This window comes from Sciurus carolinensis, chromosome 7, assembly GCF_902686445.1.
Source record: "Sciurus carolinensis chromosome 7, mSciCar1.2, whole genome shotgun sequence".
Classification (NCBI taxonomy): domain Eukaryota; kingdom Metazoa; phylum Chordata; class Mammalia; order Rodentia; family Sciuridae; genus Sciurus; species Sciurus carolinensis.
Window position 1 is genome coordinate 146,880,926 of NC_062219.1, and position 19,536 is coordinate 146,900,461.

At 47.2% G+C, this 19,536-nt stretch overlaps 1 protein-coding gene across 5 annotated transcripts in view; it reads right to left on the reverse strand.

Annotated features, from left to right (window-relative positions):
* Atxn1 (ataxin 1) overlaps positions 1-19,536 on the reverse strand; it is a 377,602-nt gene that overhangs the window by 122,106 nt on the left and 235,960 nt on the right. For all 5 annotated transcript variants that reach the window (XM_047557706.1, XM_047557703.1, XM_047557702.1 and 2 more), the window contains one exon: positions 17,886-18,012. The gene's annotated coding sequence lies outside the window, so the exon portion shown is untranslated. The remainder of the gene's footprint in view (positions 1-17,885; positions 18,013-19,536) is intronic.

Consider the following 19,536-nt stretch of genomic DNA (forward strand, 5'->3'; position numbering starts at 1 on the left):
TAAAAACAAAAACTGCAAAGTCAGCGATTTGGGGTTCTCCCCCTCACCCAAATGTCCTGCTGGATATTGGTTAGAGCCACGTGGACTTAATCACGGTACACTCCATCAAGATGCCTCCCAGCCAGGGCTGAAGGACGGCAGGGGGAATCATTTATGGGCCAAACTCTGGGGGACACAGTGATTCCCACAGGGACAGGGTGCAGCTGGATTCCTGGGAAGGTGCTCGGCCGAGTGCCGTGTTTTAAAGACCTAGGCCACAGGTGGTAAGGACTGCAGGTAAACACGGGCGTGTCGGAGAGGCCACGCTGAGGAGTTTAAGAGGGTAGCTTCAAAGTGAGTGAGGTCACTCCAGAGGACAGGGAAAGCCACAGAAGAGTCCAAATGAGCAGAAGGAAGCCTCCAAACCATGCTAGGACACGGAGACAGGGAGCCCGAGGCCCCAAGGCAAGCGAGGTCCCAGTCATCGGCTTTGAGGGATGGTCAACAGGAGGCTCAGAGCTCCACGGGAAAGTCACATTTCCAGGAAAGGGCAGGGTAAACCAAGAAAGCCAGGGGGCAGAGTCACTTCTCAAAAGTCCTGAGTGGCAGGAGGGACAAAGAGGTCCCTGGATTTCCTCCCATTCAGGTTTCTTCTGTTCAGGACAGAGCAAGAGGTCAGTGCAATGGAGACCAGCAGAAGAGAGAGAAGGCGGGAGGCAATTGGGTGGGTATAACCTGTAAAGCCGAAGAACTTCCACTCTCAATCCCAGCAGGGGAAAAGCCAGAAGCCAGGAACAATTTAAAGGTCTCTATTTACCAACATGGAAGATGCTGACATATATTTTTATAGGAGAACAGGGGGTTCAAAAGAGCATATGTTTGTAGGTTATGTGAATTTGTTTGTGCACGTGTGCACCGACATGCCTGTAATCCCAGCGGCTCAGGAGGCTGAGGCAGGAGGATCGCAAGTTCAAAGATAGCCTCAGCAATTTAGTGAGGCCCGAGCAACTCAGTGAGACTCTCTCTATATAATTTAAATAGGGTTGGGGATGTGACTCAGTGGTTAACTGCCACTGGGTTCAATCCCTGGTATCCAAAAAAAAAAGAAAGAAAAAAAGAAATATTCTGCGTTCATGTCAATGGTGGTGATATCAGAGGCCTCAAGGACCTGTTGAATCGTTTAGATTTCTAGCTTGTATTTCCCTGTTTCCTCTCAAGCTATTACAGAAGCTTCATGGAAAAGACTTTTTTTTTTTTTTTTTCAGTGAAAGAATGAATGCTTCTTCCACCTTGTGATTCAAGTTTCCACTTGTGTTGGGGGCGGCCTGGCCAGTGCTGCACGGAGCCCCAGCTTGCCCTGGACCAGTGTGGTGCAGGCTCTCACTGCAGAAACGGCTTCAGCAGTTGCAGCCCGATTCATAACAGGGGGGAAAAAAAGGCATATAAACTCATAAAAGCTAAAGCCACAAAAGTAATGGCAAGAGCAGCACGAGACAGCAGCACAGCACCCGGGGCCAGAGCAGCTGACCCGTCACACGGCTAGCGCGTCTCCTTCCCTGGAGGAGGTTCTTGATTAGTCTATTCTAAAAATGGTTATTTTGTAAAATGCTAGCTAAAAATATCAGAACGCACAGATATGCAGAAACACCCCATGATGCAAATTATTTATGAAGATAATGTAGCAGCGTGACCAGGAATTAGCATGAATCACAGTTACTCTACAACCGAGATGTATTTTCCCTCAACAAACCAGAGAGGCCCGATCCAACCCCCACTGTCAGCTTTGAGGGTTTGAATCACTATTTGTCCACGGTTGCTCCCCATACAGAGGAGGGTGAGGTCGTGGTCCTCGGGTGGGCGGGGGCAGTACAGGAGAGCAAATCCAGAGCAGCGTTTTTAATGACTATCTATCACCTTCCCTCAACTAACAATTTCACCTTGCAACCTGTTTCAGGAAGTGCCTTTAATCAAAAGCCATCTGTTTCCGAGTCTTCCTTTCTGTTGGCATCAATTCGCTGTAGCTACTTACTGCGATTCATCGTCCAGGTGCCCTGCTCAACAGCAGAGCCTACACTTTCAGTGCTACTGCACCGAGGTACAAGCACAAGACGGACACAGAGAATATTAGAACTGTTAGCTTTAAGTTTGATTACCAGTTAACAACCCTTTCCCAACATTTGGTAGGGAATGAAGCTGATCTTTACCCCCAAAGAATCCGTTTGTTTCTGTTCTGCTCATTCCATATGAAACACTGATACTCAGTGAAGACAGTCTGTTTCCATCCAGTGACCAGTGAATGTTTTGTAATGTTTTTACTGACAGGAAATTATAGCAATAATCACAAAAATAATTGGTAACAATTTTAAAAAAAAAATTGTCTCCTATGAGCTTTAGTAGCAACATCACTAAGAATTTAGGCTAGAGCCTAAAGTAAAAATTCAGTTTAGGACTGGCTTTCACCTTAAAAAAGGGTATCGTTGTCAAACTGTTATCAGAGTAACTGCTGTTTCCAGGGGTGCTGCTGTGGGATTAGTGACCGGTCACCAAGCCCAGTAAACAAGTGACGCTGTCCCTGGGCTCCTAGTTGCTAGTACACACCGAGGTCCACAGTTCTAATCAACGCAGAGCACATTAACCTAAGGAGGCACAAGTCACTCTGTTAACAATGTGTTAAGTAAATGCATGCATCTATAAAACATCGGTGCCTGATCATGGAAATGTGGGGATTTAGAGCAACCAGAGTTTTCAATACTGATTGAGAACATTCACTGAATTGTCATCTTTCTTTTGAAAAAGAACATAAACTGATGTAGCTGCTTCTTCTCAATGGAAGCACTTGATGAACCTCTCACAGGTGAATGAACAGTTTGAGTTGTCTGCGTGTGAAAAACCAACATATATTACACGAGGTTCCTGCCCTTAAGAAGCTTCTGTTCTATCAGAAGAAACAGAATATAGATAAGTTCAAAACAGTGTGACATTTAGAATAATAGTTCAAGACTATATATGAGGGACAATTTTAACAGGGAGCAAGGGGTGAAGAACCGGAGGCAGAGAAAGCATCGAAGACAGGATCTGGTTCAACTAGTTCACACCAGGTGCTAAGATCTTAGCTGTCTCTATCTAGGGATCATTTGCATGCTAATAGAGAACAAGGTGCTGGTTTTGCTTGCTATTGGAGAACTGAATGCGACCGGTAGCATTCTCAGACACCAGGAAGAGGGTGGCAGAAGTTACCTAGAGTTGCGACACTAGAAAGGGGTCAAAGAAGTCAGGCGTGTGTCTCCTTCCAGCACCTGCATCTAACAAAGACGAAAAAGGAAGTTGGTGGAAGAACCCAAAGAGAGATGTTCATGGTAGTATTAGTCACAAAAACCAAAAGGTGGAAGCCACCCACATGTCCATTATGAACGAATGGATAAGCAAAATATGGTCTAGCCATACGATGGAATATTACTCAGCCTTAAAAAGGAAGGCTACTCGGACATGTGCTGCAACACAGATGAGCCTGGAGGTCGCTGCGCTAAGTGAAAGAGGCCAGTCGCAAAAAGACAAATACTGTGTTATCCCACTCCTGGGACAGACGTTGAGTAGTCAAAATTACACAGGCGGGAAAAGTAGAACAAAGGTCTCTAGCAGTTGCCGAGGGGAGCCGGGGGAGCTGCATCATGAGTCTAGATTCAGTTTGGCAGAAAGAAAAGAGGTCTGGAAACAGACGGATGAAGAGTGATCCAACAGTACCAGTGCAATTAATGCTCCAAACCGTACCCTTAAAACAATGGACAGCAGAGCGCGGTGGCGCACGCCTGTAAATCCCAACAGCTTGGGAGGCTGAGGCAGGAGGATCCTGAGTTCAAAGCCAGTCTCAGCAACTTGGTGAGGCCCTAAGCATCTTAGTGAGAGCTTGTCTCAAAAAATATATATATATATAAAAGGGCTGGGGATGTGGCTCAGTGGTTAAGCACCCATGTTCAATCCCTAGAACCAAAACACAAACAAAAGCCAAACAGTGGACAGAGGACATTCTATTACGTGTATTTTACATAACAAGTTGGTAAAAATCAAGTTGGTGAACTGCGCCTGCCCTAACTTTGAACTCGTGTCAAAAGTTACTTGGTGCTATTTAGTTATTCGACACGGAAAGTGATTATACAGAAGCCAGGAATGGACAATGTGCATTGATGGGGGTACCCAGGAGCCCGGTGCCCCATGTGTTTGAAGAAATTTTGCCCAAAGATTTCCCCTAGGATGACTAAAATTCTGCCACTTAAAAAATACTTCAATTCTTCCACTTCCCCAGCTCTGGGGAAATGCAGCCGACCTTATTAACGTTAGGGTCTTTCTAAGAGTCCATTTTTCTCCCCGGGCCAAGCATGACGCACATCGTGGTGTGAAGCGGTTCGAAGAGAAAGATTCGACCAGACAGGGAGGAGAGGGCGACCGGCCACCGAAGGGACCGGCAGAACGGCTGACGTGGGACCATGCAGCTGTGAAGTACTCGCCCACAGCACAGGTGACCTTGGATTCCAGCCTCGCCTGCTCTCCTCTCTCAGCCTAAAAGGCTCCAGCCATTAAAACCAGGCACGACTCAAAGCTTGAAAGGGATTTTATCAGAAGATGAGCACGTTTTCCGCTAAATAATTTCCAACCATGGCGGCATCATTTCATCACAGAAACTAATTTTGAATTTTCAGTTTCATAAGCTGAAATACATGAGTGATTTAAGACTGAGATGGAATAAACAAACACAGAGCGTGGCGTGTCTGAGTTCGCTGTAGTGAGGCGTCAGGTCGGAAGAACTCTAGAGGCACCCACGACGTAACAGCTACGAGGAGGGACAGGACCAGAGGGGCTTTTGTGTCCAGATAAATGAAGAGTACAGCCCACTCCCATGACTTTCTTCCCCTAGCATAGAGGGGGACTGGAAAGCCAGCTGAATGCAATGGTCAGTGGAGCCAAGCAGCTCTCTGTGGCTGGGCAGTCTTTGGTGGAAGGCATGGGGTGTGTGCTGAATGCAGAGGTCATTCTGACATGCACCTAAAAGCCACACACGAGTGAGAAGAGACAGACCGTGGCTAGTGGGAGAGTCGGGTCATTTGCACAAAAGGGAGCGACAAGTCCCAATCGGAATGGGGCAGGCTATCCTCCCTCAGAAGGTCCTCAGAGCACTTCACAGCTATCACTCCCTCAGCCCCCACGTGGCTCCTTAGGTTATGGCTGTCCCCCTGAAGGAGGCGAGGAAACGCAGTTCTGAAAAAGTCTCACTCTTTCAGACTTAAAGTTATTACAACTTCTAAAAAAGGTCAACACCAGGAGGTAGTTCTGATCAAGACACGCCCTTAATCCTGTAGCCCGTCCCTCGTGGCTTAGCGTGGGTGCAGGGCTTCAGCACCAGAGAGCACAGGTGAGTCAGAAAAGCAGCCGGCAAGACTCGGTGAAGTCATCTGCAGGTGGCAGAGACTGGGCACCTGCGTCTCCACCCTGCTTCCCCTAAAAGAAGAATCTTCTCTTTTTCTCCTCTACGCTCCACATACTCTAGAACAGACTGGCTCCAAATTTATAAAGTATCATTTTTTGTTAATATTTTATGTGCAACGTCACATAAGGTCATGTGTTCTTTCAGGGGGAAAAAAAAAACAACAACATGGAATTAGAGATTTCTCCAGTCACCAACCATGCTGAGCTCATTCCTTCATCTGGCACTTGCTCCATACGGTTCTGGAAGCCAGACCAGATTGAGCACAGCAAACCGTATCTTCCTTTCAGTATAGAATGCAATGACTCGGTGTTTATGCAAAGATCTGCTATTAAAGCAAATAAGCAGAATCAGGAATTCCAAAACGTGCCGTGTTTTCATTTCCATCTCACAGGCGTATGAAACTCGCCAAATTTGGGCACTTGAAATTATGAGGTCCCCTATCGCACATTTCCTTAGCAGTCCCCCACAAAATTGTTTAACTAAAACTCTGATAAAAATGTCTAAAATGTTTCTCAGCATCGAACAAATGCCTGTGGGCTCTGGCCATGCCTTGGACGTTTTCAAACCCTCTCCTGTCCTGGAGGGTGCATCCCATTCAATCAGCAGTTGCCTGGTGACAATACTATACAGGGGGCTGAGCCACCAGCCCTGATCCTGTGGAACAGCTCCCCTGCCCGAGCTTAACAGCCCACAGACGCGGCCATCAGAGCCCACGAGATGAAGAGCTGATACGGCCAGGCATCTGTCTCACAAGGAGTTCAGGTTTTGAAAAGACTGTTCAAAGTCGAAGCAGAGAAGATGTGGGACTCTGAGCTACCGCAGTGGCTTGCCCGCCCCAGAAGGTTGCCTGGATTCTTAGCCTCCCTTCTTCTCTCCTTTACCTTCTAGATTCTCTTTTATTCCCAACATTCAGTTAGGGAAGGTGTTTCTTCCAGGCAAAGAGCAGGAATCAGACGCCATCTCCAGCTGCCTGCTCTAGCCTTAAATGGGGGGAAAAAAAAAATCAGAAAGAAAGCAAGGCAAGTTATCATGTGCTTAACGCACATTTTAATACCCTTCCTATTTTCCTCTATGAAGCCACAGCTGGTCACAGCTTGGAGGGCTGAAAGTACCCTGCCAGTCCCACCCCGACATCATGCAGTTTCAGTGACAACAAACTGGTCCCCAAGCGAACTGGTGAAAACCACAGATCTCACTCTCAGTTACACCAATTGTGTGAAATGAAACAGTCATTTCAATTTTAGATTTTTTCTTTTAAAGAATCAGACTTAAAAGTAGGGTTGAAAGGTCAAAACTGGAAGTTAAGGGGTGAGCACTGGTCAGGGCCCCAGGGCCCTTGGGGGACACTGCTTTGAGGCTGAGAGGAAAACCACATTGGGAAGAAGAGAGCCTCCAGCTGGGTGACATTGCAATATTCCCAGGGGAGACGCATTCAGAAGTGGCTTTGAATCAGCTCTGGGCAGTGCTGGCTGGAATCCACATGCACGGGAGTCCCGCAGGACTCACAGGAGGGTGGCGTGGGGAGCCCAGGCAGCTGTGGCCAAGCCCCCAACCTGCTCTGAGTCCTCCCCACCAGACTCCAGTCAGACCAGGCTCATGACCTCAGCCTTCATCTCTTCTGCTGGACTTGTGAGGCCTCTGACCTCTCTTCTGGTCATGCTGTTTGGAAAGCACTCAGCTCTGAGTCCATCACCACACCCCCCTCCCCCTTTCCGAGGATCTGTCTTCTCCTGGCCATCCCTGGGACACGGCTCTGAAAACTTCTGTGAACGGTCTAGACTCACAAGTGCTGTTCGGTTTTTGCCATCTCACCATGTTTGTGTGTATTTTATTGATCATGACAGCATCCTGCTTAAAGTCTTTCAGCGACTTTTCTCCTGTCGTCCAGATAAACTCCAAACTCCTCAGCAGAGCTTATTGAAAAGACACTTTGTGACCAGCCCCTTCTCTTGACATTTATCACAAGCTCTGTTCCAGCCATCCTGAACAACTTCCAGTTTTCCCACGTGCCACGTCCTCTCACTTCTGAGCTCTACATGCGATGTCCTCCATATGAGGAGAGTGGGAGGTCCCCCCACCCCTGAATTAAGCCTACTAGGCTGTGGCCAAAGAGAAATCAGCAACTACCTTGCAACCAGAGGCTGAAAAAAATCACTGAACACTGGGGTTTGCCCTCTCCTACTCTCAGGAGCCCCGAGACCACAGGATGATGAAGCTCAGACTGGCCTACCCCACAGAAGCTCCCCTATTCCTTGGACAATCAGCCCTCCAACAGCTGTGAGTGAGGCCATCCTCTACTAGCCAGGTCCAGCCAAGCTGGCCAGAGTAGCCCAGGTGACCCCAGGACTCACAAGAAATATGTTCATTGTTTTAAGTCACTAAATGTTGGAATGGCTTGTTATACAGCATATGCTAACTGATACACCCACCTTGTTTTCCAGTTAATACCTAGACATTCTTTAGGTCTGAGGATGAAGCCTGCCCTGACCCCAGAAGATGCTTCAATGGCTTGTATCCATGGCATCCTGTGGGCACCACTGGCAAAGTACTGGCCATCATGTAAAGGGGCTATCTATTTTCTCATCCCTCTGCCCAGGGTTGGGAAGTTCCTTCAGCTATTGTGGATGCCTGGTCTGTCACACATGCTCTGTAAATATCTGCTAAAAGAAGAAGGATGCAGATTTCTATCTTCAGGCTTTCTTTTTTCAACTTCAAAGAATGAGACCAGATAATTTTTACCTATCTTACCTAGACATGGCAACGACATCAAAATATATTATAATGCTTTGCTGAGAGTTCCACTCATAGCAGTAGCCTCTGGGAATCTCCCTACTCTTTTTATAGGTGAGACCGTAGCTTCCAAATTCACTATGCCTTTCAGTTTGACTAATACTGAAAAATTCACCCAAAATTCCAAGGTCCTCGTCATGCACCTGTGGATATTCTGAAAAGCATTATCGTCCTCACTGTCAGGATTATTGCATGTGCTGAAGAAGCAGAAGGTCTCGATACGTAACTGCACTCACTGCCAGTGTAATGACAATGACAGTTCAGGATGATTCCTAGAGCACAGAAATGTCTCCACGCAAGGCTCCCTCAGGCAGCAACTGTTCACCGAAGCGACATCTCACAGTATATTTTGGCTTGAGAAACTGATCATCACAACAGCATCCTAGCTGCCATAGCCACCAGGGAGCACTCTCGGGGATAAATCTCATTTCATTCTCTCAACAGCCTTTCAGGGCAGGTTGGTCACCGCGATTTTACAGATAAGGTAAATACGGTTCAGAGAAGTTGGATAATTTTTCCAATGGCACACAGCTAATGAATAGCAGGTCTAGGCTTGGAATCCAGAAGTTATTCCAAAAGTTGCTTATCTGGACTAATATCTTCACATCTGATGTTGTAAAGTGGTGGGGATGATTATCTTCCTTTAGAAGACAAGGAAATAGAGCCCCAGAGGAAGAAAGTAGCTTGCTCTTGGTCTCATAGGGTGGGGATGCGAAGAGAGCCTCAGTTTCCATGGGAAAGAGAGCAGTACAATGTCTGCTGCAGACAAAGCCAAAGGTGTCCCCATCTTCTGCTTAGATATTAATACTTTGATTCTCACCTTCCCTGGACATCTACAATAATTAACTCAGGAGGGAGAGGTAACAGGTTCCCTCTGTTGCAAGTGTGCTTCCAACTACTGGATACTGAGACAGGTTGTGAAAAGTCTCAAGTTCATGAGAACTAACTGGGTTATCACCCACTTTACCAAATCTCCTTTAAGAAAGGAACCATAAAGCCAGGCACAGTGGTGGAGGCCTTTAATCCCAGCAGCTTAGGAGGCTGGGACAGGAGGATCAAAAGCCTCAGCAATTTATCAAGGCCCTAAGCAACTTAGTGAGGCCATGTCTCAGAAAAAAAAAGGGTTAGGGATGTAGCTCAGTGGTAAATTGCCCTAGTACAAAGAACTGAAAAACAAAAAACCCATCACACCTAGAGGAGGATTTTCATGTGAGAATATATGGCGACTCATGAGCTGTACTTCCTATTCATGTCAACATGACAGAACGGTGTCTGTTACCTTTGTGCCACAAAGAATGATCACTATGCACCATAAAGTATTGAATTCAGAGTTACATAATGTTCTTTAAAAATTTTGGTTGAGAATATAGTTCAGTGCAAGGTCTTGGGTCTGATTCCCAGCACCGCAAATTAAAAAAAAAAAAAGACTTCCCTACAACATTAAGATGCACCTCTTAGGTATTTACTGCTCCAGGAAAACACAGGGTCTTCTATAATTTACATCATTTCAACAATTTAAAATAATGACCTCACTGGGCACAGCACACACCGCCAAACGAAATGGATTTTCCTTTATTATCTCTTAAGAAACATCCTGAAAACAAAGGACACTCTGAAAGTGCCAACAACTATCCCTGGGATTTCCTCCTCCACCCCCAAAGGATTCCTCTCCATTCCAGGCTCAGGTCTCATGAACTGGCCCCAATCCTACTGCCGGGTCAGGGTGAGCAATGACAGAGAATATTTGGTGGCTGCACACTCGGCGCATCCCACTGGTTTCCCTGGGGAGCCCGGTTGCATACACTTAGCCAAGTGGAGTCATTCGGTGGAGAAATAATAAATACCGAGACCACAAAACTTATCAACAAAGGGAGAGGCAACGCATGCTGCACATCATTTGTGTGTCTCGGATGCTCTGGGGACATCCCTCTCAAAAGCTCCTTTCTCCTCACCTCCTTGCAAAGATCCACCTTTGGTCTATTTCTTTGTGAAAAATGCCTCCACATCTCCCAGCCAACACAGAAGCATCCCCATGGGGAAATGTCAGCCAGATCCATTGCCCAGGGACTTCCACAATGAAGTGCCTCTGGGATAAAACCCCAGAGACATTCAACGTCACCTGACTGCTCTGTCCCCTTTTAGACTTGATCTAGACAGGGCCTCCTAGGCTGGGGACTTCAAGATGTATTCCTCAGTATTTCTATGCTCTTTTTTGGATCTAAACCAAAAAGTGGCGGAATCAGTCACTCAGTGCCAATTCACTGTGGCACCAAGGCAGAAGGAGAGCTTTTAAAAAGCGGCACAAGGTGAGCAGTGTTCTCTTCCGCGCTGGGCGCAGGGATCGATTACCAGAGCTCTGGTTACACTGGATGCTTTCAGGTCAGACCCGGCAACAGGCAAGGGAGCCAAGATCGGCTGCCAGGGTGTTTCCCTTCATCTGCCTTCTCCTGACCTCCAGTCCTGCCCCGCATCTCCTCTCGTCCCCAACCCTGAATGCCAGTGCCGATAAACCAGAACATTAACCCAACTCACAGGAAAAACTGATAGCATCGAATGTACTGAGATCACCCAACAGCCTGGCCTGGTGTCCCCACATTCTGCCTGGACTGTCCCCTGGTTAGTCTGCTATTCTCTGTGGGATGTTATCTGGACCAGACCATGTGGCCTGTGATCCTCAGTGACAGCCTCTTCCTGGAGGCCTGCCGAGATGAGGAAACTCCTCTTTGAGTAGGGAGACTGCCCACGCCCCCTGACCCTCTTGAGGCCACCCACTGCCACTCCCTCATTCACCTTTTGAAAAGTGCCAGTCATCAGGTTGCCAGGACAACTGGCATCACGGCTGAGGCCCAGAAATAGATCATCAGCGGTGCAAACTCCAATGACAGCAACGGGATACCAACTGGCAGTGAATCTGCCCCCGAAAGGCAGCGACAGGGTAACATTACCCAGTGGGCGGCTGACATACTACCCTTGCACTTGATGTGCTGGTGGCGACAGAGAAGGGGCAACAAACTAGCTGGAGACAGGCTGAATGGCTCTACTCTGAGTCACGTGAGCACTCAGATAAGCAGCAACCCATGGACACAGTCAGTTCATCAGTCTGAGCCGGGAGGGGGAAAATGCTCACAAACACAAGTGCGACTGCCAGAAACAGGTGGAGCAACGGAGGTCGCTAAAGAGAAGGACAGAAACAGTAGCTGTCCCCTTTCTCCTGTCTCCCCATTTCTTGGGGAACAAAGGAAAGGCAAAGGAGTCTGGGAAATGCGGGCTTGCCATGGTAGGAGAAGAACGATCCTGGCGCCCAGTTCCCTTTGTGCTGCGGGGTAAGTTCACCATACTTATAACCGGCAGCAACACATTCAGACAACCCAACCAAGGGCTGGATCTGAGCCCTGGAGAAATTAGTTTTTCCGCTCTATGCAAGTTACAAAGGCTTAAGAAGAAAAGCAGCAAAATGAAATGAGAAGCAACCTTGCGGAAATTTTAGAAACTCTTTCAGCAAGGACATTTTTATTTCTAGATGAGCAAGGTAAGGGCTCCCGAGGTTGGAGAGGATGGCCGAGGCCCGGATGGAAACAGGCAACGCCCACAGCCTCGTACTGGGGCTGCGGTTCCAGGAGCAAATCCTGCCAGCACCACCAGCAAATCCCAACCCAGTGCGGAGAACTCAAGGCTAGAAAAAAGATGGCCGTGAGACCTTGTGGATAATTGAGAAAGAAGTGGAAGTTAGAAGTAGGAAAGAGTTAAGGGTCCAAAGAACAGAAGCATAAAAATTTGCCCAAGTTTCTGAAATAAAAGATTCTGCAGAGGCACTGGTGTCCCATTTACATTTCTGTTCTGGGCAGAGCTACTGAAGAAAATTGTTTCAGGTAGAAAAAAAAAAAAAATGGCTTAAAAAAACTAGCTTTCTCCAAAATAGGTTTCGAACAGCTGATTTTGCTACCTCACCATAAAGTGTTTTGTACTTGTTGAAAATTGCTTTTGCTGAATTATGTAACATAATTCATTCAAGTGTCTGCAAAAGGTCAACAAAATCCTCAGGACTGATGGAAGATGCATTATTTCTTTTAAGCTAAGACTCCACTGAGTAGTAATGTGTCACATGGCTACCACTGGAAATTTTAAAAACATAGGTTGGGGGGCTGGTTGAGTGATATTTGGTATAAAAATTGATCATTTAAAAAAAAAAAAACAAAAATCTGGATAGTTTTTAAAAGATGAAATTTTCTATTTGTCTCTCTGCACTAGTCCTAAGAACTTACTTCCTCTGAGAACCAACAGGTTTTGCCTCCATGACTTAATGCTTAGTTCCCATTGTGCCACATCGTTCCTGCGAAGACAGCGAAGGAGGAACAACCAACTTTTAGAGGAACAGTGAACCTAAGTGAAGTTCTCTGGTACGCCAGACACAAATGTCTGCACTAGTGATCCGACGACCCCTGGCAGAGGCACCTGCGAGGCGTCCACGGTGCAGGAATTAGCTGCCTCTCCCTGGAAGAGCATTTGGTGGCTTGATGCTTCCATTCCAGGGAGAACCACCACTACGTGGTTGTAGCTCTGGGCGCAGTTCCTGTCCAAAGTTCAGTCAGAAACGTGGCCCTCACTAACTGTGGGAGGCATCCACTGGGACCATCCTCCCTGTGGGAGGGTCCCAGTTTGGGCTTCAACTTTTACACATGAAAAAATAAGACACTTGTAAATTAGGCACAGTGGCGCACCCCAGCTACTCGGGAGGCCGAGGCAGGAGGGTCACAGGTTCCAGGCCAGCCTGGGCAACTTCATGAGACTGTCTCAAAATAAAAAATAAAAAGGCTGGTGTAGCTCAAGGGTAGAGGACCCCTCTTGGTTCAATTCCCAGTACCTCAAAAATAAAAAGAAAAGGAAAAAAAATGAAAAATAAAGAGCTGAGGATATAATTCAATGGCAGAGGATCACTGGGTTCAATCCCCAGTACCACACACACAGGTAAAAAAGGATATAAAATAATCCTAAAGCAAACAGGGCCCATGTCCTACAAATCCCCAGGTGTGTCTCTGTCAGTGGTAAAACCACATCACTTCTGAAGGAAAGAAACTTCCGGATCTGAGGTCTCATGTACCCGGACACAGTGGCAGTTAAATCAAAGACTGTTTTCCTCCTCTGGAAGCACCCTGGCCTCCTCAGATGCCCGTGTGCTGGGCTGAAATCCCGTCTCTCGGAGGCCCGATTCCGGGCTCGGCAGGCCTTGAAGTCATCCCTGAAAATCTGCCTCCGAGGAATCTCACCTGTCAGCCCTTCAGTGACCATGCCCCACCACTGGGCACAGCTCCCTGGTGCTCTCCAAGGCTCCAACCTCAGGAAAGGACACGCAGATGACCGACACTGTATCCCCAGTGGCCTGGAGCATGCCAGGCACACGGTCTTTTAAATGTTATTGTGTGGCGAGTTCTAAACTTCACAGGGGACACAGGGACCACGAACCCGAGGGCTGTCCAGTTAGAAGAGCCGAACCACAGAACACAGAAGGGGCAGAAGAGCCACGATGAACTCCCCTTCCACAACTCTTGGCCGTTCTGCGCATTATCCTTCCACTCCTGGGATGCGAGGTCGCCTGGGGAAGGGGAGGCAGAAGGGAAGGGCCGGCCGGGCTGTTCAACAGGCCTCTCTCTGTGTCTCCCCAGGGGTCATCCAGCTCCTGCAGCGGGGACATCACTCTAAAGTGTGGGTGGGGGATCCACAGACACGTGAGAGTCCAGACGCCCTCATGCTCACTGTCCTGAAAGAACCATGGGTCGCCGCCTGGCTGAGAGGGCTTCGCAGACTTCCCCTTGCCTGCCGCAGAGACGGGGGCTTCCTCCGCACTGGAGGGGGCACTGCCCGGTCCCCTTCTAGGGAGTCGGTTCCTGGGTACACACAGCACCTCAGGCCCGGCCCCACTTTGGGAATAAATGTGACTATAAACCGTGATGCACTGAGGTGACCCTCAGGGACAAAAGTGCCTCTGTCCGCAGAGTGCCGGGGCAGGCTGCTCGCTAACAGGAGACCACAGCCACTCAGAAGGAAACGGGCAGGAAACACACACAGCAGAGGGTTGGCGCGAGGATCAGAAAATCCCCAGACTCTATTGATAGGTTGATGGGACTTTTTTTTTTCTTTTTAAACAAATGATTTCCACCCCCACATTTCCTTACACATGACAGAAATCTAGCATCTACTTCTAGAAGGTAGACTGCCTCTCCCTGCCTGCCTGGACCCTCAAGCTGCCACCAGATTCAACCAGTCCTGCTTGGAGAGGGGTTTGTGATTCTTCTCCTCAGGCTGGGGCCACCCAGGAGTCTAGGGACACAATAACTCTATGCCTAGACAATCACTCAACCACCCTTTACTGAGGGCCCACTATGAGCACTCAGGGTTCAATGGGGAATAATAATAAAAGTCACCTGCTTTCACAGAGCCTGCAGTCAGGTTGAGGGGACTGATGACTCACCTAGATAAAATATGCAAAGTGCTCAGGAGGAAGAAAGCCCGGGCCAGAGAACGGGCACGACCGGGTGAAGGCCACTTTGCATAGGCCAGGGAAGGTGACCCAAGAAACCCTACTTTGGGAACTGGAGACTCTCAGGCAATAAACACAGACCACAGTCTCCTTGGTCCAATGCTAACCAATACTAGAGGTAGAGGCCGATTTAGAAAGGTCATGTTCCAAAGTACCTCCTGGGCTGGGGAGGACACGCAGCGGGAGAACACGTGGTCAGCACACGCGAGGCCCCATTCCACACACGTGAGACTACGACACACACACAAAGTGGCTCGATTTTCAAAACATCTAATGAGCTCAGACCCTGAATTTCAACAGTTAAATGTATATTCTTAAGAAGCTCTCCAGTGAATATTTTGAATTGTCAGATGGTACCTGAGGGTCTTGTAGACAGAGTTTGGTGGAGACAAAAATTAGGGTTTTTTTGTTTTTTTAACCATAAGGCTAGCTATACTCAATATATTTTTAAAATGTTTTTTAGTTGTAGATGAACACAATGCCTTTATTTAATTTTATGTGGTGCTGAGGCTCGAACCCAGTGCCTCACACGTGCTAGGCGGGCGCATTACCACTGAGTCACAACCCTAGCCCCACAATATATTAACAGCAGTTGTAAATGAGGTTATTTTTAGGAGTCAAAGATGTTACCGTGAGGCTCCAAGGTGCCTCAGAGGACGACATCGGCCTTCGGAACCCCCGGAAGTCACAGGCCTCAGTTTACCCATGTTGCCCAGCATAGAACAGGCGCCTGGGGGGCCCAGAGCTCTGCTGTGAACTATAGCATCACCCGGGAATCCCAGGCCTCCCGACTCCAGTTCTCCCTGCCACTCTTACACGAGACACAGCCTCTTAGAGCTGGCGTGAGACCAGTCCAGGGGCGAAGGTCATCACCTCTACAAAGATGGGGGCGGATGTGAGAGAGCACGGAGATGTGCAGAGGAGCTAGGGCAACGCACAGGTCGGGACCGAGATTGCGAGAGGAGACGGAGGTCAAGGTTTACCAAGACTGGGAGGCTCCCTCCCATCCCCAGCAATGCAGTTCTGAAGAGAAAGTCACGTGTAGGGACTTAGAATGTGGAATTTCCTTCCTCTCAACACTCCATTTGCAGAAGGATTTTAAAATGACTTTAAGTCTGTCTTGTGGCATCCTAAAGTTTACACTTCAGAGCTTTAGAAACCTCAGTGTCTGAGGTCTGACGTGAGGACTTCAACACAAGGGTTAAAACACACATGCGCACACGCGCAATATTTGAAACACACTATCTTGATTATAGTAACTGCACTGCTCATTTAAATACAGCCTGGGGTAGCTCGTGCTTGTAATCCCACTATTCAGGAGGTTGAGGCAGGAGGATCACAAGTTTGAGGCTAGCATGGGCAATTTATCAAGAATCTGTCTCAAAATAAAAACTAAGAGCTGGGGATGTAGCTCAGTGATAGAGCATCCCTGGGTTCAATCCTCAGTATGTATGGGTGAAATAAGTAGATCAATAAATGAAACAGAACCTGAAACCTAGCAAACTCTTCTACAAGATATTTGTTTCCCAGGATAAGGACACCTTAAAAAAAAAAAAAAAAATCACCTCTAACAACAACCTAATTGGAAAAAGAATTTCTGGTAAAACATCCTAACACCCCAATCCAACAGGGCTCCAAATTATTTTTTGATAGTGATAGAGAGCAATTTCTGGTAAGTGTAGACATGTCTACTCAATGTTCTGCCCCTGACCAGGGTCGCAGGCCAAGATGGTGACTGCTAATGAACAGCAAGTACCCAGCAACATATAAACCCACCAAACACCACTTTTGAGAGGTTACCAACTTCTTGCCCAAGGTAATGAATATGTTTGACCTTGATGGCAGGACCAGGCAAAGAATTCAGGACAACTGGGCACTGCCCACTGGAACCAAGGTGGTCATCATGTGACACAGACACACGCTGAAATTTTCAAGTTTCTCACTGTTGACTATGAAGCACTGGAAAAATTTAAACTTAATAAGCTCATTTTAGTACTGCTATTTAACCCTGAGGAAACATGGATCCACATACATACCTTAATTCTAATATTTAGAAACCCATGAAATAAAAAAAATCTAGTGGGAACTTATTAATGACCGTATTTTCACTTCCCAATACATGCTACATCTAGCTGTTTTAAAATTTTTAGGCAGCGGGACAAATAGGTGATATACTGAAAAAGGTATTGTGGTTAAATTAAGAAATTAAAAACATACACATAATATATAAATACACATATTACAAAAATAGGCACACAAACACAAAAAGTGAGTTGAAATTAGCCCTTCATCTTCTAAAATTTGAAGGCCATGTCATTTCCTCTTTGTAGGGGGTGTTCACTGACCACCCTGGGTTTCCTGTACTGGTATTCTTTCCTGTTAACACTCTTTTAAACATTTTTGGCAACACAGTCTCGAAATGAGGCAAAATCTCCAAAAAGTAGCATCAAGTTTCACAGTAGGTAAGCTCCTCGGAACTCCTCCTGGGTCATCTCAGTAATTGCTTGATACTAGAACTTGTCACAAGCCATCAGCTGACACACAGTACTATTTATTTACTAATCTCAAAATCCTAAACCCAGCAACCTGATGAAATCCAGTAAGTCAACTAACTATGCATAAACACCCAGTAGGACTGCTCGTCCTTGTACATTAAGATGTTCAAATCAGAAAACAACAACAAAAGAATCTCTCGTTCAAAACTTCACATGAATGCTAGAATTAGAGTTGGGTGGAAATCCTGGTTGCCACTAATCCTCGGCCTATTCGTCAACCTAAAAGAACCGCATAAACTCCATCCAACGAGGCGACACTAACTTGGATGCAATCTGGCTATACCAGTAGGCAAGGCGTTCTCCTGTGAAAGAATCATTGTATTCCACTTATTCTAGAAGGAAATAATGAGCAGGGCTGCACAGAAACCAAGAGAAAGGCAAGTTCACAGCAAATACAAACAGAACCTCTTAAAAAAAAAAATAAGCAAGGGCATTAATTGGATGATCACCCAGCCTCCTGCTAATACCCTGTCATCAGCCTGGCTCAGTGACTCACAAGTCCTCCGCAGGCAGGCCGCTGCAGGTACAGCGCTCCTTTTTAACTTACAACATTCACTGCGCACCGTTCCCAGAGAGCCTTGGCCTATTCTTCACCATGGAGCCTTCCCAGGGAAGCTGGAGGTCTTCCGGCTCCAACAGAGTCTTCCTTCCGGTCACAGAGGGGTGAGGGACACCTGGCATGAGAAACAGGTAAAGGCATCAACAATCACTCTGTCTCAACAAATGAAGTCACTGATCAATTAGACTAAATGACCATTCACCAACCACCCCTTTACAGTATTTTTTTATTAAAAAAAAAAAAAAAATCCCAGTAAGTCACTTGATTTTACTCTCTGCAAACGGGAGTGAGGACTACCACCTTTTAGCGCGTCCATACCCCGCTGGGTTTGGGGGAAGATCAATAAGATCACTTTGGCAAAGCACTCCCAGTTCCTGAGGAGACAGGCGCTGAGGGAGGGCCAAGTATTATTACTGGGCCCAAGCCTGCTGGGGACTCTGAGCCAGACTGTAATAGCCAGCTTTGGCCAGGCACCAACAGTCGGCTCTCCCTGGAGCACCCAAATGTGCGGGGTGCCGGGTGGAAGAGAAAGGAATGGAACAGGAAGCTCAGGGGATGAGAGCGTAAGCGGGCAGGGGCGCGGGCAGGGGGCACAGCTCTCTGGTACAGGCCACAGGCTCCTGCAGATTTGCATGTTTTCGGGGCTATGAGACTTTCCAGTTGGCAGTCTGCCTTTTCCACCCACCCAGGACCACAGTCACACACAGGAGCACACCAAGGCCCCGCTGGAGAAGGGCTGTGTAGGTTTGTTGCTTTTAATGAAAAGACCTAGTCCTCGGCTAATCACGAGTATTTTCCACACCTGGATTCCTTATTTCCCCCCCCCCCCAAGGCAGACTCAGAAACATCTGCTCCCAGGTCAGAATGATCAAACTATTTTGACTTATGTACCCTTGAGACGCATACTTGAGGGACAGGAATTTCCATTAGTGGCTTCAGGGAATGATGAAAAACAGAATTTAAGTGTCGTACAAGGATCCCGTCTGCTTCCGTATAAATCACCCACGAGCACCAGATTTTCCCTAAGTCCTGAGTGTGTACTGAACACAGGTGGGAGATGCCAGAGTGCATTATGGGTGTAACAAGCAGTATTTCCAGGAGGGGAAAACAATAGATCCCACTTATTTAAAAAAAAAAAAAAAAAGTGAATAATATTTGATCTTAGATTTGGAATTGATGAAACACTGACAAATATATCTCAAAAAAAAATTAGGACAGAAGGGGGAAGGAGAGTTCTGCTGCCTGTATTAATTGTCACTTTTCTAGTGAATCTAGCTACCAAGTGCTTGCTTATGAATTAACTCATTCGCTGGGCAAACTTTTACTTAGTGCTACTACATCTACCAGATTCTCTGTCTAGGGGGGCAGTAATAATGAACAAAATAGATAAAGACCCTGGTCTCATGGTACTCCTCAAGACAAGAGGCACAGACATTCAAGAGTTCGAGCATACAGTTTTGAGTGTATGCACAGAATATGACAAGCAGGGCGGAGCACGGAGGTGCCCACCCGGGATCCCAGCAACGTGGGAGGCTGAGGCAGGATCTCAAGTTTGAAGCCAGCCTTAGCAACAGAGACCCTGTTCCACAGTGGTAGAAGGCCCCTGGGTTCAATTCCCAGTAACAGAAAAGCAGACAAT